A 23218-nucleotide genomic window follows, 5' to 3' on the forward strand; every position below is an offset into this window, starting at 1 on the left:
TCGCTTCTCTCCGGGTATCTTCAGGGTCAACGGTCAGAGAGGAGAGTTTCGGACGAACTCTGGAATTGACCGCTACAACTTGGTTCTCGTTGGTTGTTTAGTAATAAGGAGGAAGATAAAAACAAAAAACCACAAACCAACAACAAAAATACCCCGGAACTATACAGAAGCAAAGAAAAATTCTGCCGCCGGTGCGGAACTCTGCAGAAGGAGCGTCATCGGATCGGTCATGCCCTGTTTGTCAACAGGCGGGGTGATGGTTTGACACCCGAACGGGATCAGGCAAATTTCGGAGAGCGCCGAGAGGGGAAGAGCCCGGCGTCTCCCAGGAGGTCACGAGAAGGAAGATTCGCTCCCCGAAGCTATGCAGAGCTGCCTGTCAATCTTGGCCTGCCACAGGATCACCTCTTCCCCTCCCATGCAGAGCCTTGAAAACCCAACTCAAACCCAGTTTTTTTATGGTATTTGATAAGCACTTACTAGGTGCCAGGCACTCTAAGCGCTGAGGTAGTTACAAACTAATCACGTTGGACACCGTCCCTGTCCCACAGGGGGCTCAAACCCTTAATCCCCATTTTACCGATGAGATAACTGAGGCCCAGAGAAGTGAAGTGACTTACCCAAGGTCTCACAGAAGACCAGCGGCAGAGCCGGGATTAGCACCCAGGGCCTTCTGACTCCCAGGAAGGTAGAGAAAGAGATGAATCAACTCTCTACCCGATGATGACGACGAGACTGCCGGGTGGGGGGTGAGGCGGGGAGCACGGAGAGAGCTCTGAACTTCGACCTATTTGGTCTGATCGCGCTTCATCCATTGGCTTTGATCGTTCGCGGTGAAACGAGATCAAAATAATGAACTCAAGTTTGTATTCCCAAACTCTTTACTGTCTCACCGACGCTGGGGCTCAGGGCCTAGGAATTGAGTTAGATTTCTTGTGCTCCCTTGTTTTGTTTTTTCCTTTTTTGTAACGGTATTTGTTAAGCACTTACTTCGTGCCAAGCACTGGGGGTGGGTACAAATTGACTGTGTATGTTCTTCCCCAGCACTCAGTACAGTGCTCTATCAATTAATGGTAGTTATTGAGCATTTACTGTGCTCAGAGCACTGTACTAAGTGCTTGGGACAGTACAATATAGCAGAGTTGGTAGCATCCCCTGCCCACCACAGGTTTATAGTCTAGCGGGGGATACAGTCACTGCCATAAATAAATTACGGATAAGAACGTAAGTGGTTTGGGGCTGAGGGAGGGGTGGATAGAAGGAGCAAATCCAAGTTCAAGGGTGACACACAAGGGAGTGGGAGAAGAGGAAATGAGGGCTTAGCCGGGAAAGGCCTCTTGGAGGAGATGTGCCTTCAATAAGACTTCGAAGGTGGGGAGGGTAATTGTCTGTCGGATACGAAGGAGGAGACTCGAGGCCATAGGCAGACGTGGGTAAGAGGTTAGCGGCAAGATAGACGAGATCAAAGTACAGTGCGTAGGCTGGCATTAGAGAGGTGAAGTGTTCGGGCTGGCTTGTAGTAGGAGAGCAGCGAAGTTAAGTAGGAGGGGGCGAGGTGACTGAGGGCTGTGAAGCCGACGGTAAGGAGTTTCCCTTTTACGCAGAGATGGATAAGAAACCGTCGATTTTGAGGAGTGGAGAAACACTGACTGAACGTTTCTGTAGAAAAATGACCCAGGCAGCAGAGTGAAGTTTGGATTTAAGTATGGGGAGACAGGATGTATACAGTAAGTGCTTAATAGATATCATAACTAATCCTACTATATCAACCAGGTTGGACACAGTCCTTGTCCCACATGGGACTCACAGTAAAAGGGAGAACAGGTATTGAATCTCCATTTTATAATGAAAGAAACTGAGGCATAGAGAAGTTACGTGACTTGTTCAAGGTCACGCAGCAGAAGAGCGGGGGAGCCGGAATTGGAACCCAGGTCCTCTGACTCCCAGGCCTGTGCTCTTTCCAGTAGGCCATGCGGCTGGCTGTTGCAATACGAGACCGGGATCCCTCACATGCCGGAACCTTACCCATCTCCCGGTCACACCAAAACTTCGAATCTTCTCTCTAGAGAAAATGAGGATGAGCCCACGCAGGGCTCGGGGGTCAGATCTTTCTTCCCCCATGTCCCAGTAATTTTGGTATAAGATGGTATGGAAGTTAACTGTCACTCACGCTGCAGGAGGCGAGGAAATCAAACAACCAGCGTGGCCAGCTCTACTGTGGATTCGCCAGGTCCGATGCGCCGGGTCAGTCCCATTCAAGTCCAACATCGGAATTTCCATTTCCCAAGGGTGCTTCAGTTTGGGAAAATCTGGAGGCTACACTACAGGCTCTAGACAGCCACCTCAAGGAAGGGTGGGCTCAGCGGCACTCAAATATCGGACGATTACGTGTCCTCCCCACTCTGACAACACTTTCCGGGGACACAGACAAGGCACTGAAATGAAGGGCAGCCCTAATTAATTAAGTGGAAGGACCGGAAATCCTAAGAAAGCATTACCCAGGGGAGAAGCTACCAGGAGCAGAGTCAGGTCAAGTTATTTTGCCCCCAAGGTGCTCCCACTCTGATCCAGCCTAGCCCTAACACAAAAAAGTAAAAGACACGATCCCTGTCTTCTAGGAGTTAATGGGGGAGACAGGTTGACATTGAATGTATACATCCAGTGGTGAGAGGAAAAGCAGCAAAGTCTAGTGGGAGAAGCATGGGCCTGGGACCTGGGTTCTAATCTATGCTCTTCCATTTGTCTGCCGCATGGTCTTGGGCAGATCACTTCACTTCTCTGGGCCTCAATTACCTCATTTGTAAAATGGGGATTAAGACTGTGAGCCCCATGGTGGTCAGGGAGTGCATCCAACCTGATTATCCTAGCGTTTGGTACAGTGCTTGGCACAGAGTAAGTGCTTAATAAATACTGTTAAAAAAAAGAGAGGAGGAAAAACATGGAGACAACTAGGGGGAGTCGGAGGTCATGGGTTCGAGTCCCGGCTCCGCCACTTGTCGGCTATGTGACTGTGGGCAAGTCACTCAACTTCTCTGGGCCTCAGTTCCCTCATCCGTAAAATGGGAATTAACTGTGAGCCTCACGAGGGACAACTTGATTACCCTGTATCTACCTCAGCGCTTGGAACAGTGCTCCGCACATAGTAAGCGCTTAACAAATACCAGCGTTATTATTAGTAACAGCCAGACTGTGGAAAGGCAAATTCTGTAAATTAATAAATTGCCGGAGGGCAGAAATGGAGGCATACATGAATGCTCAGGGCACCTGTTGGGTTGATACAATCGAGGAGGATGGAAATGAGTCAACGGACGCTGGCAGAAGAGGTGGGACCTCAGGAGGCTTTGAAGGTGGGAAGGAATGTGGGCCAGGGCATTGGAAACGGGAGGGAGCAAAAGGTAGGCGGGACATTATCCCTCAGATGTATTTCTTGAAGGGTTATCATGTGCACAGCACTGTACTAAGCACTTGGGAGGGCACAACGGAGTTGGAAGACACATTTTCTACCCTTCTGACTGCCTATCGGGGGGCGGCTTTGTAAAAGGGCAGGGGAGAGGGGACTACAGATGCAGGTCCTCCCAGCTCCCAGAGTCCACCCCGTTCTTCAGGAGCAGAACCAGCTGCTCCCTTCAGATGCAGGGATGTCCTGCGCTTCTTTCCGCTGAGCAATTTCTTCCTTTCTTACTCCCGAGAGGGCGGGGAGGGGCCCCGGCCAGGGCGGGAGAGGAGAATCTCTCCCATTTTGGTGGGGAGAGAGGTGTCAAGGTGGCACAAGGTGGCCACGGAGAGACCCCTGCAAATCTGGTTTCAATCGAGTGGCCCTGTAGGTCTCATTTGTAACTGTTTGTGGTTTTATGTTTCGAAGCCCCCGCTAGGCACTCACGAAGCCGGGAAGGGGGTGGGAGTGGGGGGAGAGGATACGTTTCATATTGTACAAGGAGCTCAGGTTTCCTGGCCGTGGGGCTGGGTAATGATGTTTCTATTAATGCCACAGCGCAGCTTGTACGCTGCTCGGCTTCAGAAGAGAGCTTCCAACGGGACCGGAGAACCCCGCTGCCCCTCGACATCACTTTTTCTTTATGGCGTTTCTTAATGATAATATTTTTTGAGCGCTTATTATGTGCTAGGCACTGTTCGAAGTGCTGGGGTGGATACAAGCAAATCGGGCTGGACACAGTCCCCGAGCCACCATAAAGCCGAGATGGAGCTTCGGCAAGCTTCCTAAACTTTTCCCAGCAACTGAACTTGGCCAAGATCCGCCCTTTCCGCTCCATCCAAATTGCTACCTTGCTGTTATAAGCTCTCATAATATCCCACCTGGATTATTGCATCAGCCTCCTCTCTGATCTCCCATCCTCCCGTCTCTCCCCGCTCCAGTCTATACTCCACTCTGCTGCCTGGATTATTTTTCTACGGAAACGCTCTCCTGTCACTGTCACTGCCCTCCTCAAAAGCCTCCAGTGGTTGCCTATCAACCTTTGCATGAAGAAAAACCCCTCACTCTTGGCTTCAAAACTCTCCATCACCTTGCCCCCTCCTACCTCACCTCCTTTCTCTCCTTCTACAGACTACCCCGTACATTCCACTCCTCTGCCGCTCACCTCCTTACGGTGCCTCCTTCTCGCCTGTCCCGCCCTCGACCCCTGGCCCAGGTCCTGCCGCTGATCTGAAATTCCCTCCCTCACCTCCGCCAAACTAACTCTCTTCCCCTCTTCAAAGCCCTGCTGAGAGCTCACCTCCTCCAAGAGGCCTTCCCAGACTGAGCCCTCCCGTTCCCTCTGCCCCTCCTCTCTGCCCCATCCCCCCTACTCCCTCCCTCTGCTCTACCCCCTTCCCCGCCCCACAGTACTTGCGTATATTTGTATACATTATTTATTACTCTATTTTATTAATGACGTGTATATATATCTATGGTTCCATTTACCTTGATGGTATCGATGCCTACTTGTTTTGTTTTGCTGTCCGCCTCCCCCTTTTAGACTGTGAGTCCATTGTTAGCAATAATGTTGGTATTTGTTAAGCGCTTACTAGGTGCAGAGGACTGTTCTAAGCGCTGGGGTAGATACAGGGTATTCAGGTTGTCCCACGTGAGGCTCACAGTTAATCCCCATTTTACAGATGAGGTCCCTGAGGCCCAGAGAACTTAAGTGACTTGGGCTCACGGTCTCTACCTGTTGCCCAGTTGTACATTCCAAGCGCTTAGTATGGTGCTCTGCACACAGGAAGCACTCAATAAATAACAAATGAATGAATAAACTGGAATAATAACCATGAGAGCTGAAGACCGAATAAAAAACCTTGATATCTGTCGCTGTACTTTTCCAGAAATTGACCTCCAAGCGAAGTTCATGTCTGCTGGCTGTCCCTGGAACTCAAAGAAACGTTGCAAGTGTGGAAGCTGGAAGAATGGATATTTTTCTAGCCTGGACTTGGTAGAACCTCGCCAAGATGAAATTGTGAGACACCATAGAGCTTTGGCAGTCAGCTTTCTTGCTTTCTCCTTGAAGGTAGTGATACAGGTGGTGTCTAGAATATCCCGTGGCATTTCCTTAGTGTGTACAGTGAGGAAAAGTTTGTGCAATTATCCAAGTAACAGAAACAGTCCCTGGCCTAATAACACAACTGGTCCCAGTCAGCAGCGTGGCTCAGCGGAAAGAGCCTGGGCTTCGGAGTCAGGGGTCATGGGTTCGACTCCCGGCTCGGCCGCTTGTCAGCTGTGTGACTGTGGGCGAGTCACTTCACTTCTCTGTGCCTCTGTGACCTCATCTGTAAAATGGGGATTAACTGTGAGCCTCACGTGGGACGACCTGATGACCCTGTATCTCCCCCAGCGCTTAGAACAGTGCTCGGCACACAGTAAGCGCTTAACAAATACCAACATTATAATGGCACAGAAGCAGCAAGGCCTAGTGGATAAGGCACGGGCCTGGGTTTTAATCCTGGCTCCGCCACTTGTCTGCTATCTGAATTTGGACGAGTTGCTTCACTTCTCTCTGCCTGCTACCGCATCTGTAAAGCAGGGATTCAAATCGCAAGCCCTGTGTGGGACTGGGAGCGGGTCCAACCTGATTAACTTGTATCTACCCCAGCGCTTAGTACAGTGCCTGGAATGCCGTGAAAATCCTAAGCAGAACTCATTTTCTCTTAGGAACAAAGAGGATGGTTCCTGAATCAAAAGTGGATATTCTACTTTGGCCCAAATTACCCACATTCATGCACTCCATCAATTACAGATGAGCAGTAAAGCTGCACAGATGTATGTCTACTGAATCACAGCGATTCCACACACGATAAGGAAAATTCAGCCTACCCTCACTGGAAGCAACATGGATATGTTGACCATCTCTGATGACTCTATCTGGTGATCAGGGAACTCTAGGTTTCTCTACCTCTGGGCCCTCCCCGTCTCCTCTAAGTTTCCCCTTCACCCAATCCATACCCACAAACACAGTCACCCAGCCCTACCTTGCCCTTGAGGAGTTTCCAATTGAACGGGAAGACCAGCGTGAGGCCTACAAGCCGTCACCTGCGTCCTCTCTCCCCCGCACCAGAACCGGGCCAACCTGGGAAGCCCGGCTTCTCCCTCAGAGCAGCAGCGCGGAAAGAGCACAGGCCTGGGAGTCAGAGGACCTGGGTTCTAATCCCGCCTCTGCCAGTTGCTTTCTGTGTGACCTTGGGCAAGTCACTTCACTTCCTAGGTCAGGGCCGGTAATTTGAAGGTGCAGGCCTGAAACCCTCCAAGGCTGGAGATTTGTTCGACATAATTCTTCACTCATTCAATCGTATTTATTGAGCACTTAGTGCAGAGCACTATACGCAGCGCTTGGAAAGTACAGTTCGGCAACAAATAGACACAATCACTACCCAACAATGGGCTCACAGTCTAGAAGCGGGGAGATGCACCTTCAGAACCACATACCTTTTAAATGTACAATTACACAGTTTCCCCTTTGGCACTTCTCTTATCCTTCATTAAGCAGTCGGAGAACAGGTACCTGGCAGATTTCTTGGCATTGTCGGTCAATCGCTCACTCAATCAATGCTATTTGAGAGCATAATTTGTGCCCAGCGCTAACCTTCATCAGCAAGTCTAGTTTCACTCAGGCTGGCTAGCTCAGAGGAATGCAGAAATAGTCTCGAAGGAAGAACCGAACAGAATCTCTTCTCTATTATCCTTTCGGTCGGGGGAAGAACGGGGGGAAACCCTACCTCGAACCAAATTCGGAAAACAATCATAAAAAAGCAAGAAAAGAACAAGTAAAGAAAACCATTTCTAATCCTTCCCTCCCATGTTTCTTCTTTTTGAAATCACATTTATTTGAGCAGGAAGATAGAAAGTTAGGTTTTGAGACTCGTGGCTTTTATTATCGGGCAATTCAAAGTCATATTGGATAAAGCCAGAAGGGATCATTCTATTCCGAGTGTGTTTTATGAGAATTCTTATTCCCTACCTAGATTTTGATCACAAATAGTTCTGGAACCAAGGGGATAATTTTAGCTGTTAATGGGAAAGAAGAGAATCACCCACCACTGTTTCACTGGAGAAAGTTTTGCTCTAATAGCACCCAAAAGGAAAAATTTCATCCGCTAGGAAACTTGGCCCAGAGTAGTTCAAGCTGCATCCAGGGATGCCCAGATCAATTTGTCATTTTGAAAAATTTCTTCATTATGTCTCAGCTGCACCCTCCGTGCAAAGAGAAAACAATCTAGGACTTTCTGGACACCAAAATAAGAAGAAGTGGGGGAATTTAATGGATTTTCCAGGAATGCAAAACATTTTAATCAATTTTTAGTCTAGGGCTGTAGGGAGAATGATATTACATTATTGGTCTGGCTGTGACGACTCTCTTAAAAGATATTTGTGAATCTCTGACCCTTGGCCAGAGGTTAGTGGGTTCTGGGATGCCCAGAGTGACCACAGATTTTAGCTGTGCTCGATTCCCCACGGATTCTCGTTTTTTGGAGGAGAGGTCCCGTCAGAAGGTCAGCTCACGGGTGGCTTTCCCATGATCCAGGTCAGGATTCAGCTCACAGCTTGATTTTTTGCTTCGTCGGTGCCCACGGCTATTGAGGCTTTTCTCACGCTACGAGTAAAGTCGCCAGGGCTGACCCAAGCCACCGGCTCTTTTTGGGTTTTTTTTTTTAATGGTATTTGTTAAGTATTTACTATGAATCAAACACTGTTTTACGTGCTGGGGTAGGTACAAGTTCGTTAGGTCAGACACAACCCCTGTCCTGCATGGGCTCACTGTCTGAGGAGGAGGGAGAACAGATACCCCCATTTTACAGTTGACGAAACGGAGATGCAGAGAAGTGAAATGACTTGCACAAGGTCACATGGTAAACAACTGGCAGAACAGGGATTAGAACCCAGGTTCTTCTGACTCCCAGTCCTATGCTTTCTCCACTGGACCGTGCTCTGCTCTGAGGAGAAGCTAGGCTTGGTTTGGTTTTGGTGGTGGGGAGGACGGTATCGGTGAAGATGATGGCTTGTAGGCCACATAATAGTCCTCCTACTAGATGGTAAACTCCTCAAGGGCAAGGGTTCTGTTTATTGCACTCTCCTAAGCGCTTAGTACAGTGGTCTGTACAAGGTAGACCGTAAGCTCCTTGAGAGCAGGGATCCTGTCTACTTTCTCTAATGCCCTTTCCTAAGCGCTTAGTAATAATAATAATAATAATAATAATGGTATTTGTGAAGCGCTTACCATGTGCTGAGCACTGTTCTAAGTGCTGGGGTAGATACAGGGTAATCAGATTGTCCCACGTGGGGCTCACATTTTCTAACCCCCATTTTTACAGATGAGGGAACTGAGGCCCAGAGAAGTGAAGTGACTTGCCCAAGGTCACCCGGCAGACAAGTGGCGGAGCTGGGATTAGAACCCACGGCCTCTGACTCCCAAGCCCGGGTTCTTTTCCACTAAGCCACGCTGTGCTCAGCACGGAGTAAGTGCTCAATAAATATGAATGTTTTGGGAGAGTAGTATAGAACAGTTTGATAGTCACGTTTCTTTCCCACAAAGGGCTTCCTCACTTGCTTTGCTGCCGGCCCACCGGCGCTTTAGTTGCCGCGGTGGGTTTTAGCGTATACCGGCTTCAGCCCTTGTGGCAACAATAGCCGGGAAAGGAGCGAGTGCTGCTCTCTCTTGCTAGCCACCATGGCCCACCACTTCCATGGCCTTCCCTTCTCCCTTCCCTCCTTTCTACCAGCACCGCCACTTGACGCCTGCTCACCGTTCTGGTAAAAATATCTATTTCTTATTTGTCGCTCTTGGTCATATATTGTCTTCGATCTGTGGCTCCGTAATTCACGAGGCTTGACCATCTCCGGGTTAGGGGAATGAACGAGACCACGGGTCTCCCCAACTTCAAAGCCTCCTGAAAGGCCACCTTCTCCAGTACTTCTTGATTGAAATGCCCTAGTTGTGACAAAGGCCATCCTTACCACTTCTGTCTATATCACTTTATGGATGCTATTTTTTGATTCACTCGGTCACCTTTCCTCACTTCTGTTAATACTAGTTGCAGCTATTCTTTTTCTTTCACTCTTTGTAAAGAAAAAATCCACCTGCTAATCTCTCCCATTAGACTACCAATCTCTTGGAGTTAGGGAAGACATGATCCCTGCCCTCAAGGAATTTCTAATCTTGTGAGGAAGACAGGCATTAAAATCATTAGAAAGAGGAGGAGCAATACAGTAGAAAATATGTACGTAAGCCCTTCAGGTGGGTAGGAAGGGTGAGTAGCTAAATGTTTAGGTGAGGTACAGATGCTGAAGTGTCAGTGGGAGGGAGAAGTGAGAAATTAATACTACTACCTGTGATATTTGTTAAGCATTTACTATGTGCCATGCCCTGTTCTAAGCATTTGGGCAGATACGAGGGAATCAGGTCACTTTCCCGACCTGACGCAGGGTACATAATTTAAGTGGGAGGGAGAACAGGTATTGAATCCCCATTTTACAGAAGAGGAAACTGAGGCACAGGGAAGTGACTTGCCCCAAAATACGCAGCAGGGATGCGGCAGAGCCAGGATTAGAACCCCGGTCCTCTGACCTCACAGGCTCCTGCTTTTTCCACCAGGCCACAGGGCTTCTCAGCTAATCACAGAAGGCCGCATAAAGGATGTGACTGCCAAAGGGCCTTGACTGCACAAAGTCAGGGTGCCCTTTAAAAGACTAAAATATAAAGACCACCAAGTTCTGTGAAGCAGTCCTTCCAACCAGCCCTGAAGTAATGTTCGCCAGAACACGACTCTGGCTGTTCAACAGCTTTTCATTCTTGTTTGGCAAACAGTGGTTGATATTGGGGCGGTGGGCCATACTTGGAAATCACAGAAGAAAAGTTTACAAGCCCCAAAGAAGCAAATATCTCACATGATAAACCTAGCCTAGTTTGACCTATGGGGAAGCAATTAGAAACTGGGGGACTCAGAATAGAAGTAGACCACAAGAGGAAAAACCAAAATGGTGGCAAGGCCTGAAAATAGAAAATGGGATAAGGAAGAGCTGGTTGTCCAGGCATTGATCCAATTGGTTGCAACCACACGGGGAGACAATTTCATCATCACTAGGAGCTGGGGGCATCTCCCTTCATTCATTCATTCAATAGTATTTATTGAGCACTTACTATGTGCAGAGCACTGTACTAAGCGCTTGGAATGGACAATTCGGCTACAGATAGAGACAATCCCTGCCCAGTGACGGGCTCACAGTCTCCCTCCTCCCATTCTCTCTCTGCAGATAATCGTGAAGGAGAAGCCTTTTTTATGCTATCTGTTAAGCACTATGTGCCAGGTGCTGTACTAAAACAGAAGGGTAATAAAAGCTATCCAGTTGGATGCAGTTTCCCACGTGGGGCTCACAGTCTTCATCCCCATTTAACAGATGAGGGAACTGAGGCAAAGAGAAGTGAAATGACTTGCCCTAGGTCAAAGCAGACAAATGGCAGAGCCGGCATTAAAACCCAGATCATTTAGACTCTCAGGCCCGTGCTCTATTCGCTAGGCCAGGCTCCTTCTCAAAAAACGTGTTTAACGGCCATAATAAATAATAATAATTGAAAGTGCAACTCAAAAATGTCTTTTTCTTATGAAAAATAGGTTCCTTGCTCTCCCAAGCATTTTTGAAGTTTCGAAATTTTCTAGCCATCTGAATTCACAGAATTGTTTTTCTCTGGGTAGATTACACAGTAATAACAAGTATTAACAGAAAGCTAGGTATTCCGCCCCTTTGAAAGAATTTGATTTATATAAATCAGTTGTACAGAAAGAGATCTATGTATTTATTTTGTAAATCAAAATAAACCTGAGGGACATTTTGAAATTCTTACACCCTTTGGAGTAAATTATAGCACAGACCCCTGAGCCATGAAACATAGACCATGCAGGCAGGCAATCGATCTTTTCCCCAACAGCAAGCTAAGAAAACATTAGCTACTGCAACTCGTAAGTAATCTGGCCAAACTGTTCTACAGTTTAAGGCACTGGAACTCCACACAAGGGGGGAAGCAAAGGAAACAGCCTTGATATTGTCTGTCCTGGGGAGGAAGTCGTTTTCCCATGACCGCGATTTGAAATCCATGCAGTTCCTATTTACCTCGTGGCGTTAACAAGGAAATCGCTTTGAGAATCCAAGGGACAATCCTCCCATAGCAGGTCGGCCCTGCTCTCCCTGGACTTTGACGGGGGCTCTTTTTTTTTTTTTTTTTTTTCGGACTCCCTAGGAGTTCCGCTACCTGGCCTAAGGAGAGAAGCGCCGGTAGGACCCGCTCAGTGACTAACGTCGATAATTTGGGGAGGGGAGACCAGAGAACCTATGGTTGAGCTCGGAGTTTTAAGTGTCCGTTGTCATCAGAGAAGCGATGAGGCCTAGTGGAAAGGACACAGGCCTGGGAGTCGGGGGATCTTCGTTGTGGGCACGGAATGTGTCTTGTGTTTGTTGTAGGTGCTTAGTACGGTGCTGTACTCACAGCGAGTGCTCAATAAATGCGACTGAATGAATGAATCTGGGTTCTTATCCTGGCTTTGCCACTTGTCTGCTGTGTGTGACCTTGGACAATTCACTGAACTTTTCTGTGCCTCAGTTACCTCATCTGAAATCAACCAACATTCTGGGCAGGGAATGCGTCTACCAGCTCTGTTATACTATAGTCTCCCAAGAGCTCAGTACACACAGTAAGTGGTCAATAAATACAATCGACCGACTGATCAGCCGATCGTATTTACTGAATGTTTACTGTGAAATGAGCGTGAAATGGGGGATTAACAGTGGGAATCCCATATGGGACATGGACTATGTCCAATCTGATTATTACATATCTACCCCAATGCTTAGTACAGTGTCTGGCACATAGTAAGCACTTAAGAGATACCATCAAAATGAAAATAAAAATGAATCAGTAATCCTAGCCAGGCTCTGGGACCTTAGTCTTTACTTTCCCCCCGCCCCCCACCAGCAAAGAAGTGGCCCACGAAGTCAACAGGACAGGGGCATTTTTTTGGAGGAGAAAATCCTTCTTAAGGAAGTAGCAAGGTACGAGGTGGAGAGCCAATCTAGCCAATCACATCGTTCTCCAACCAAGCTGACATCTTGAATGATGTCTCTTACCTCAATCAATCCCATTTACTGAGTGCTTACTGTGTGCAAAGCACTAAACTATGACTTCTCACAGTAGGAGAATGATGCTGACTTTATTGCCTTCCCTACTTGAGGCTTGTGCTTTGGTTTCCTCATCTGTAAAATGGATATTAAATACTGTCCCTTCCTTTAGATGGTGTCTGATCTCTTTGCATCCACTCCACATCTTAGCATAATACTTGGCACAGAGTAAGCGCTTAAGAAATATCACAATTATTATCATCATTTTTTTTTTATTTTTTTTTTTACCGGGGACAAGACAGTCCCAGATCCTTGCATTACCAGCCCTGTGCTCTTTCCACTAGGCCACGTTGCTTCCCCATGGGAGTCTCCAGCCTGGCGTGAGGGTCCGGACCCCTCTTTGGGTGGTGCGCGGTGGTCAATGGCAACCTGATCCAGCGATCACTAATGGGAAAACCATCAATTTGAGAAGTTTCTTCAGAGGAAGCAGCAAGCTAGTGGAAAGCACACGGGTCCGGGAGTCAGAGGACCTGCATTCTAATCCCGGCTCCACCCTTCGCCTAAAACGTGAGCATGAGCAAGTCACTTCACTTCTTGGTGCCTCAGTTTCCTCCTCTGTAAAATGGGAGTTCAATACCCTCCTGGTTGGACCTCGAGCCCCATGAGGGTCAGGGATGGTGTCAGACCTGGTTCCCCAGCGCTTCGTACATTGCTTGGCACATAGTAAGCGCTTAACAAAAACCATTTTAAAAAAGGAAAAGGTCAACTTACTGTCCAATTGGGACAGTTTTATTGAAACTGATTTGAGTTGTTTTTCTCCTGCAGCTGTGTTCACTGTCAAATCGCTTGGGAATTTAGTTCCTGGCCAAGGTAGCTTTCCATTTCAATTTCTTCACCCTTTACAAGCATGGATTCTCCTAGGCAAAGTCATGGTACATTAATTGGTCCTCACGAGATGAATCTCTAGTACCACTCCATGCGACTATCTGAAATTTTTCTTAACTTCACTGCATCCTTGGCAAATATAAAACGTAACTATCAGTGAAAGAGTTCGTCGGTTACTTGCCATCGATACTGATTTCCTCTTCTGAGTTGAGTTCGTTGACTAAAGACTCGGGGATTGTTGTAAACAGCTTTGGTGAGATTGAGTTACCCTGCTTGCCTCTTCTGGGCAGGTTTAAATACTATGGGCTGTTGGGGAATGTGATTTCTTATACAACTGTAGTTCATGACCTACGAAAGGACTACAAATTTTGAACTGAATCCAGTTTCACTTATTGCACTGAAAGTGGTTTTGAATTCCGCTGGATCGAACCGATTCTTAGAATTTGTAAATGTAAAGCAAACTGGGGATTAGAGGAACTGCGTGGCTCAGTGGACAGAGCACCAGCCTGAGAGTTGGAGGACCTGAGTTCTTATTCGGATTCTGCCACTTGCTTGCTGTGTGACTTTGGCCAAACACTTAACTTCTCTGTACCTGCTTCCTCATATGCTAAATGGGGATCCTATTTTCTTTTTAAGGCATTTGATAAGCACTTACTATGTACTGTACTAGGTGCTGGGGTAGATAGACACAAGCTAATCAGGTTGGACACAGTCCATGTCCCACACAGGGCCTCAATCTTAATCCCTATTTTACAGGTGTGGTAACTGAGGCACAAGGAAGCTAAGTGACTTGCCCAAGGTCACAGAGCAGACAAATGGTAGAGCCTGGATTAGAACCCAGGTCCTTCCGACTCCCAGGCTTGTGTTCTTTTCACTAGGCCATGCTGCTTTGAACTGTTTTAGTTCTATGCTATACTGCCTTTTTCTTATTTGAACAGCTAATTGGCCGTTTTACCAAATGTCTTCTGGGCTGATTACCAGATTCCCTCTTGCCTGCAAAGTACTGAGAGTTTAGATTAACAATATTAATAATAATAATTATTATTATTTGTTAAACGCTTACTATGTGCCAGGCTCTATACTAAGCAGGTTAGACCTCTGTACAAAATTTCAGGCATCTTCATTCCCTCTGTTCACCAGTCCCTGCTTTTCCATTAGGTAGACCACAATCTTATCTTTCCATTTTTTTCCTTTTAACTCTATTCTGTTCCTCCTTCATTTCCAGTTTCTGTACTCTCCTCGGTTATGTTTCATATTTCCCCTCTAGACTGTAAGCTCCTTGTGGGCAGGGACTGTGTCTACCAACTCTAATATTATACTCTCCCAAGCATTTAGTATGTGTGGGGCACTGTACTAGGTGCTCAGTAAATACAATTGATTTATTGTCTCTGTTCGCTAGATAGTTAGGGTATTGATTGAGCACCCCCTCTATGCAATGCACTGTTCTAAGCACTTAAGAGAGTGCAACCGATGCACCAAGACACACTCCCTACCCATAAGTTGTTTGGACTCGAAGAGGGGAGACGGACATAAACTGATTTACAGATAGACTGATCCGAGTAAATAATGGATGGTGCAAGTGATTATACGCAAGTTTAGAAGGACAAAAATAAATTCAAGGTGCTAGAAGTGGCAGCTGGGCTGAAATGAATGGGGAAATGGGAATTAATTGGGACAAGTTTGTGGGAGGAGGTGGAATTTTAGGAGGACTTCACCAGTTCTGGCTCTTCCTCTTTCCTGCTGAGTAACTCTGTCACCTAACTCCTCTGTGCCTCGGTCTCCTCATCTGTAAAATGGGGATTTTCTACCGGTTCTTCCTGCCCCTTATACTGTGGGCCCTGTGTGGAACAGGAACAGATTCTAATGTGACTGTATCGTATCTACCCCGGCATTCAGCACAGTGCTTGGGCACACAGTAAGCACTTAACAGATATTAACATAATTCTTATTATGATTACTAGAGCTAAGGTCTATTGGGGTTGGGAAGGGATAACCCTTGTCTCTTTTCCCACCGTTTTTATGCATGTGCCCATCTTCTGCGCCATCGTTTCTCAGCGATTCTGCTTTGAACCATAATTTCTTCCTTGGTGTCGATTTCCTGTTCTGCTTTATTGGTCAAAGAGGTTAGTCTTGTTAAAAATACATCCTAGTGTTTGGACTGGCATCTGCATAAAAAGGAGATGAGTACTTCCAAAGCAAAATGACTGACACCTCTCTCCATTAGCAAATCCCTCCAGAAATCCCACCTCCTCCATGAAGCCCTCCCAGACTAATTTCCATAACACCAGATCTTAACATTTCCAGTAACCACCTTAGGACTTCTCTCTTCATCTGTTTATTAAACTCTCCCACCCCATCCTTTTTAAAATGGCATTTATTAAGCACCTCCTATGCGTCAAACACTGTTCTAAGCACTGGGATAGGCACATGTTCATTAGGTTTGACAAAGTCACTGCCCCTCATTGGGTTCTCAGCCTAAGTAGGAAAGAGAAAAGGTATCGAATCTCCATTTTAGAGGAACCTGAGGCACAGAGAAGTTAAGTGATTTGCCCAAGGTCACACAGCAAGCAATTGGTAGAACTGAGATTAGAACCCAGGTCTTGTGACTTCCAGGCCCAAGCTCATTTCACTAAGCCATGCTGCTTCTCTCAAAACTTTCTTCCACTAATACCAATTATATCTTTGTTTTCCTCTTGCTTGCACTACTAAATAATGTGTGACAGTCTATTCTACTTAACTGTAAGCTTCTTGAGGGCAGTGATTGTGCCTTTCTCTTCTATTTTACCACCCCAGATGCCCCATACAGTGTTCTGCACATAGTTTGTGCTCCAAAAATATGACCGATAGATTGACTGAAATAATGGAAACTCAATCTACTCATTGACAGTTCTCTCGTAGAATTTTCTTTGAATCGGGGATTACAATCTGCATTCCATTATCCAAAAAACATTTCAGATTTTTCCAAAATTTCCCCTCAACAAACATTTAGACTAGAGCAGTGTGTAAGAATGCTTAAAAGTAAAACTCTTCGACTATTTTTTGGAGGGAGGTTGGAGGAAGATACTAGTTCTAGAGAGAGAGGAAAACACTCCTGGTTCACACAGGACGTAACGTCAATAGAACACTTAGTGTTTAATAAGAATTAGATGCAATTCAAAACCACACAGTAAATTGCCTCCTTCCTGTGGATCTTTCGTTATTTTCAGTGGGAGTGTCTTACAAATTGCTCTCCACCCCCGTACCCTCACAGCCTCTGAACACGTGCTCGCTGTCCGTCTTTGCAAACCCTTAATGGCGACTAGATCCGACAAAGCCCCATCGAATCAGTCACCGGTCCACGTGGCCTCGCTGTGCAAGACCGACCCAGGCCGCTGCCCCATTTTGACGCTGTCATGTCAGAAATTCAGTTCACTTAAAATCCAACTCCTCCCGGAGAGACCAAAGAGCCGAAAATCAACTTCAAATGCGAGATGGAAATTGCTCTCAGTGTGGAGATTTAGTAACAATTTCATACCATTAGATTGCCTTTGACTGGTTTAGCTACATGACAGAGTCCCAATAAAAATACAGTTTGAGAAAAATGTGGCTCCATTCCTTGCTCACTTGACTTCAGACACATTCTATCCATGGTTAGAAATCAGCCATGACAGTGGTCTAACCCAGAATTTCTATCCATGGTTAGAAATCAGCCATGACCATGGTCTAACCCTGAATGTGATCTTAATGTTTTCTACCACTGACAAATCATTAACATATGGAAATAACCCTCCCAGCTGCTGAGTTAATTTTTTCAAATCCTATAGACTGTATCTGCCTCCATCCATACCCCATTTAACCTTTCCCAGCTGCTCACAGCCCATTGAAAAATATATATTTTGTTTAAAAAAAGGATCTATTTAGAAAAAAGCATTCCCTGTTCCTTTGTTTCCACCCCGCTGTTCTGTTGGTCCCAACAGCTGCTCAACTTCCCCTCCCCAAACCCCAAATTAAGTTCATTTTTAACATTTTTTTTTCTTTTCTGGTAAATGGGTCCTGGGATTCTTCCAACCCTTGGTGCGTTGAACGGCCTCTGCCTCCTTTCAATCGGAAGGGTCCCTTTTTTTTTTTTCTTCAGCACGTGAGGTGGACACATCTCTCTTTTAAATTGCTTTGCCCCTCGGTGGTCCCCTCCTTGCTGGTGGGCCATGCTGCCGCCCCCTCCCCACCTTTCCTGATCGTTCCCTTCTCCTCAGTTTCATCGTCCACATTAGCAGTTTCGGCTTCAGCCAGAGCTGGAGGTCTCTCTCTTCCCCCCCGCCCCCACCTCCAGAACGAGCTCCACACACCCGGGCCCGTTAGTCCTGCCCTTCCATTTTCCTGCTCCGCTCCCAGCGGAGGCCAAGAATTTACACACGTGCGATGAGTGACAATCAATCACTGCTGAGATTTTTCAACTTCAAAACCTTCCCTAAGCCTTTTTTTTAAGGTATTTGTTAAATGCTTACTATGTGCCAGGCACTGTACTAAGCACTGGGGTAGACACAAGCTAATCAGGTTGGACAAAGTCCATGTCCCACATCATTGCACTCTCCCAAGTGCTTAGTATAGTGCTCTGCACATAATAAGCGCTCGGTAAATACCGCTGATTGATGGGGCTCACAGTTTTAATCCCCATTTTACAGATGAGGCAACTGAGGCCCAGAGAAGTGAAGTGACTTGCCCAAGGCCACACAGTACATAAGTGGTGGAGGTAGGATTAGAACTCAGGTCCTTCTGACTCCCAGGCCCATGCTGTAGCCACTAGACCACGCCGCTTCCCCATTTGGCAATTCCCCATGGGCTCATCTGCTTGATGGAGTAGGTACGTCGTATCCTAAATAGATGCAGAGAGAGGGAAATACCCAGACGCAACACCCCACCCCTCACACACACACACAGACACACACACACCTACACAAAACTGCCCAAGGGCTGGGGTAACTTAAGGGATCGCAGTCGGATGGATTTAAGCGGAGGAGGAGAGGAAGGGGAAGAGTCAGCTGAACTTTCCAGTCAGAGGTGGAAGGGGCGATATAAACCAAGCAGGGCTTTGGTCTGTCGATTCACAAACCCCGTCTATTAAAGAGACCTTTATCACGGTGTCTGGTTGTTTCCCAGCCTCCTCTCCGCCCTCTCGAGCCCCCCCACTCCGTAATGGGCCGCACACTCCTTGGACAGTGCTCGCTTTGGGCAGATCGGACACAGGGGATCCCGGGATTTATTTGTTTTGGCAGCGGAATCGTGCTCCGTCCTCAAATGTAAACAACACAAAGGGGTTGACAAATGACGGGCCGTGGGGCCAGCAGGGCCAGAAAGAGCTTCAGGAATTCTCTTCCCTTAAGCTCACGGTTTCATCTTCCTCCCGGCCGGGAAACAAAAAGTAGGGAGGAGCCGTGCCAGATTCCACCCACTTCTGCCTACAGTCTCCAAGACTGTTCCGCAGATCCATCTTCCCTCCAGAGATAAACTTCCAAGTCTTCCCCCTGAAGCGAGGTCCTCGATACCAGAATGTTAGTTTCTAGAGGGCAGGGACGATGTCTACCAACTCCACTGCGCTCTCCCATGCGCTTAGTACAGTGTTTTTCACGCGATAAGCACGCAATGAATACCGCTGATTGAAGTCCCGTCCTTTTTGAAACTAAACCCTCAGACTTGCAGTGTGGCTTTTCAAAATATTTTTGGGGGGTCCTTTGGGGGCCCAGTTGCCCCAGGCACCTCTCTCACCCAAGTCAATACACCCAGACCCCATCGCTTCCCCCGGGAGACCAGATGGCTGATCCCAAAGTGAATGGGTTTCTTCTTCTCGGATTCAGTTCTCATTCCCCGACTCTATCTTCCCTCCCTACTGCCTCAACCATGCATTCAATAATGATGGTATTTGTTAAGCGCTTAATAAGTGCTGTTCTAAGTGCTAGGGTAGATACAGGGTAATCAGGTTTTCTCACATGGGGCTCACAATCTTAATGCCCATTTTTACAGATGAGGTAACTGAGGCACAGAGATGTTAAGTGGCTTGTCTGCTGTGTGACCTTGGACAAGTGGTGGAGCCGGGATTAGAACCCTTGTCCTCTGACTCCCAAGCCCAGGCTTGTGGTATTTGTTGAGCACTGAAGTGCCAGGCACTGTATTAAGCACTGAGGTGGATATAAGCAAATCAGGTTGGACACAGTCCCTTTCCCATGTGGGGCTCAGTATCTCAAAACCCATTTGACATACGAGGTAACTGACACTCAGAGAACTGAAGTGACTTACCCAAGGTCACTTGGTAGACAAGTGACAGACCCAGGATTAGAACTCATGACCTTCTGACTCTCAGGCCACGCTGCTTCTCAATCTCACCTCTCTGGCACTCAGGTACTCTTCCCCACAGCACTGATGAACATACCCTTGTACTCAGTTTTCCCCCTCATCTGTAAATTTATTTTTTAACCTCCCCAGTAAGACTGTGAGCTCCTTGAGGGAAGAGAGCATGTCAACCAACTCTACTGTACTGTACTCTCCCAAGTGCTTAGCACGGGTCTCCGCACCCAGCAAGCACTCAATAAATACCACTGGTTGATTGATCCATTGAAAGAGGAAGCATCAGGCAGCTCGTTTTCCCCTTCCGCACCTAGAAGAACGTCACGGCCCTTCAGGCATGCTCTCGGCAGAATCCTGGCCTTCCTGCCGCTAAGAGCCTGTAGGAGCAGCAGGGAGGTGATGATGTCTTCACCTTCGTGTCCTTCAACATCCCTCATCGGGATTGTTTCGGTGATACTACGTGGTCTGGATTGAATGCGGCAGGAAGAACCTGAGGCCCGCGGATGTTAAATGCATTTCCTGTTGCTCCTACTTCAGCCTAGCCTGCACTCTCTGCTCCTCTCCAATAGTCGACGTGCCCTGATCTTGTCTATCTCTCAGCGCCGATCCCTTTCCCAAGTCCAGCTGTTAGCCTTGAACTTCCTTCCCTCCACATGCCGGGCCCCACCTTCAAAGCATTAAAGGTCACAATTCCTCCAAAAGACCTTCCCTGATTAAGCCCTCTTTTCCCCAACTTACTCTCCATTTGCTGTCTGCCCCACCCTCAAGCCCACAAGCACTTAGGGACGTATTTTTAAGTTAAATAATACACTTTATTTATATTGATGTCGTCTCATTCTCTGCCCACAGTGAGCTTACAGTCTAGAGAGGGTTTTGTTTAACTCTGTTGCACTGGACTTTCCCAAGCGCTTAGTATAGTGCTCTTGTGCCTAGTAAGTGCTCAATAAATACCACTGATGGGTTGATTGATTTATCTGCCACGTATTACCTCAGTGGATCTCTCAAGTGCAACGCCATTGGGAAAAGGTGGCTTGCAGGGATTGTCTCTCTCTATTGCTGTATTATACTTTCCAAGCACTCAGCACAACGCTCTGCACACAGTAAAGCGCTCAATAAATACGACTGGATGAACGAACACAAGTGGATGGCTGGAACCCTATCTTTATTCTAACATTCTCCCATGAACCCATCTACGCATTCAGATCCTCAGACTTCAGTGAAAAATGACATCTGCTCTCAGGAGGTTCACGAGCGCTGAGTTTCACAGTCTGCGGATCAATCAGTGGTATTTATTGAGTTCCTACCGTGTGCAGAGCACTGTACTAAGCACTCGGGAAAGTACTATATAACAGAGTTAGTAGTCACGTTCCCAGCCCACGTTGAACTTAGAGTCTCGAGGGGGGAGCACGAGATTTAGAGGCACCATGTGCTAGCGAGCCTGTTAGATTTTAGTCTGTAAGCTCATTGTGGCCAGGAGCATGTCTCCCAACTCTGTTGTACTGTCCTCTCCCGGGCCCTTAGTACAGTGCTTTGCACACAGTAAGTGCTCAACAAATATGATAGATTGACTGACAGCCTCCTGGACATCCACCCCTACCCAACGGTCAATTCTGCGAGTTAAGGGAAATATCCTGGAGGAAATGATCCCCTACTTTGGCTCCTGCCCCTGCGCGTCCCTTCAGTGTCACCCTAAGTGTCTAGGCTAGGCCACACCGGCCTGGAGACCCCTTTTCCCGTTCCACCGTCAGGATGACTAACGACCGCCCCCCCCCCCCACGGCACATGGACAGCCGGATGGCTCCGAGGGGTCCCGCGGCAGCTCAATCCATGGACCCGGACCACGTTTCCTCCACGAGAAGCCGGCCCCACTGAGCTCAGACTTGGCTTGGACTGCCTTGGGCTCAACTGGGGGGTGGAATTGGAGAAGGCAGGACGTGGCTCTGTAGATGGTAAATCCTCTACGCTGTCAGCTCACTGCGGTCAGGAAATGTGTCTACCGACTCTGTTTTATTGTTTTTTTAGTACTCTCCCAAGCGCTCTGCACGCCGTAAGTTCTCAATAAATACGACTGATCATCGGAGACTATCACAGAGTGATCTTTCCGGCCACCACTGATTTGGGGCCAAGGATCTCTTGAATGGGGAAGGGAAGGATTACAAAAGGCAGGGCAGACTGCGATCCAGCCAATTCAAGGCTTTATAACGCCGTGTTTATTCTATTTCTACCAGGCTCGAGGACCATATAGTCCTCTGGGAGCAAACAACCAGAACCCAGATGGCTAACTGCTGATTCCACAATTCGTGGCTCAGGCTCAATCATTTTGAAAAAGCTGCAAAATCAGAGGAATTTCCCTGAAAGTCAAATGAATGTTTGCAAAGGCACATGGAAAAAAATGCTCCCATTTCTTATCTCCTTTGAAGGAAACAAGGCATGCTACATGGGAAAAGGACTCAATCAGTGATATTTGAGTGCTTACTGTGTGCAGGTCACTATACTAAGTGCTTGGGAGAGTGCAGTGAAACAGAGTCGGTAGACACGTTCCCTGCCTACAGTGTGCTTACAGTCTAGAGAAGACCTCAGATTCTTGGGAAGCAGCGTGGCTCCGTGGAAAGATCACGGGTTTGGGAGTCAGAGGTCACGGGTTCGAATCCCAGATCCACCACCTGTCAGTTGTGTGACTGTGGGCAAGTCACTTCACTTCCTCAGTGCCTCAGTTACCTCATCTGCAGAATGGGGATTAAGACTGTGAGCCTCACGTGGGACAACCTGATTACCCTATATCTACCCCAGCGCTTAGAACAGTGCTCTGCACATAGTAAGTACTTAACAAATACCAACATTATTATTATTATTAGATAATGATATCTAATTATTATTAGATTCTAGACTTGGGAGCAAATTTACCAAGCACAGTCCTGAAGATTCCTTTGGGGGTTGGAGATGGCCTCTTAAAGATGGCACTCATTAAGTACTTACTAGATGCCAAATACCGTACTGTGCATTGGGTGGGGAAGCTAAAAAATAATCAGATCGGATCCAGCTCTTTTTCCCCCTGAGATGCACAATCTAAGAGGCAGGGAGAATGGGATTTTTTTTTTCCCCACCTCATTTTACAGATGAAGAAACTGGGACATGGAGAAGTGAGATGGCAGAACTGGAACTAGAACTCATCTCCCAACTCCCAGGGTCGTGCCCTTCCCGTTAGGCCATGCTGCTTCCCTTAATAACAGAACCCAGATCAACCATTGGTATTTACTAAGCATTTACTGTGTGCAGAACACTTAACTAAGGGCTTGGGAGATTACAATAAGCACTTAGTACAGTCCTCTGCACACAGTAAGCACTCAATAAATATCACTGAATGAATACAACCGAGTACTGTGGCCGTGTTCCCTGCCCACGTCAAACTTACAATCTAGA

At 47.2% G+C, this 23218-nt stretch overlaps 1 protein-coding gene across 2 annotated transcripts in view; it reads right to left on the bottom strand.

Annotated features, from left to right (window-relative positions):
* The window catches only part of SLC25A21 (solute carrier family 25 member 21), a 338712-nt gene that overhangs the window by 150765 nt on the left and 164729 nt on the right, over nucleotides 1-23218 (bottom strand). The gene's annotated exons all lie outside the window — the stretch shown is intronic.

Source organism: Ornithorhynchus anatinus, chromosome 14 (assembly GCF_004115215.2).
Source record: "Ornithorhynchus anatinus isolate Pmale09 chromosome 14, mOrnAna1.pri.v4, whole genome shotgun sequence".
In the NCBI taxonomy this organism is placed as follows: Eukaryota; Metazoa; Chordata; class Mammalia; order Monotremata; family Ornithorhynchidae; genus Ornithorhynchus; species Ornithorhynchus anatinus.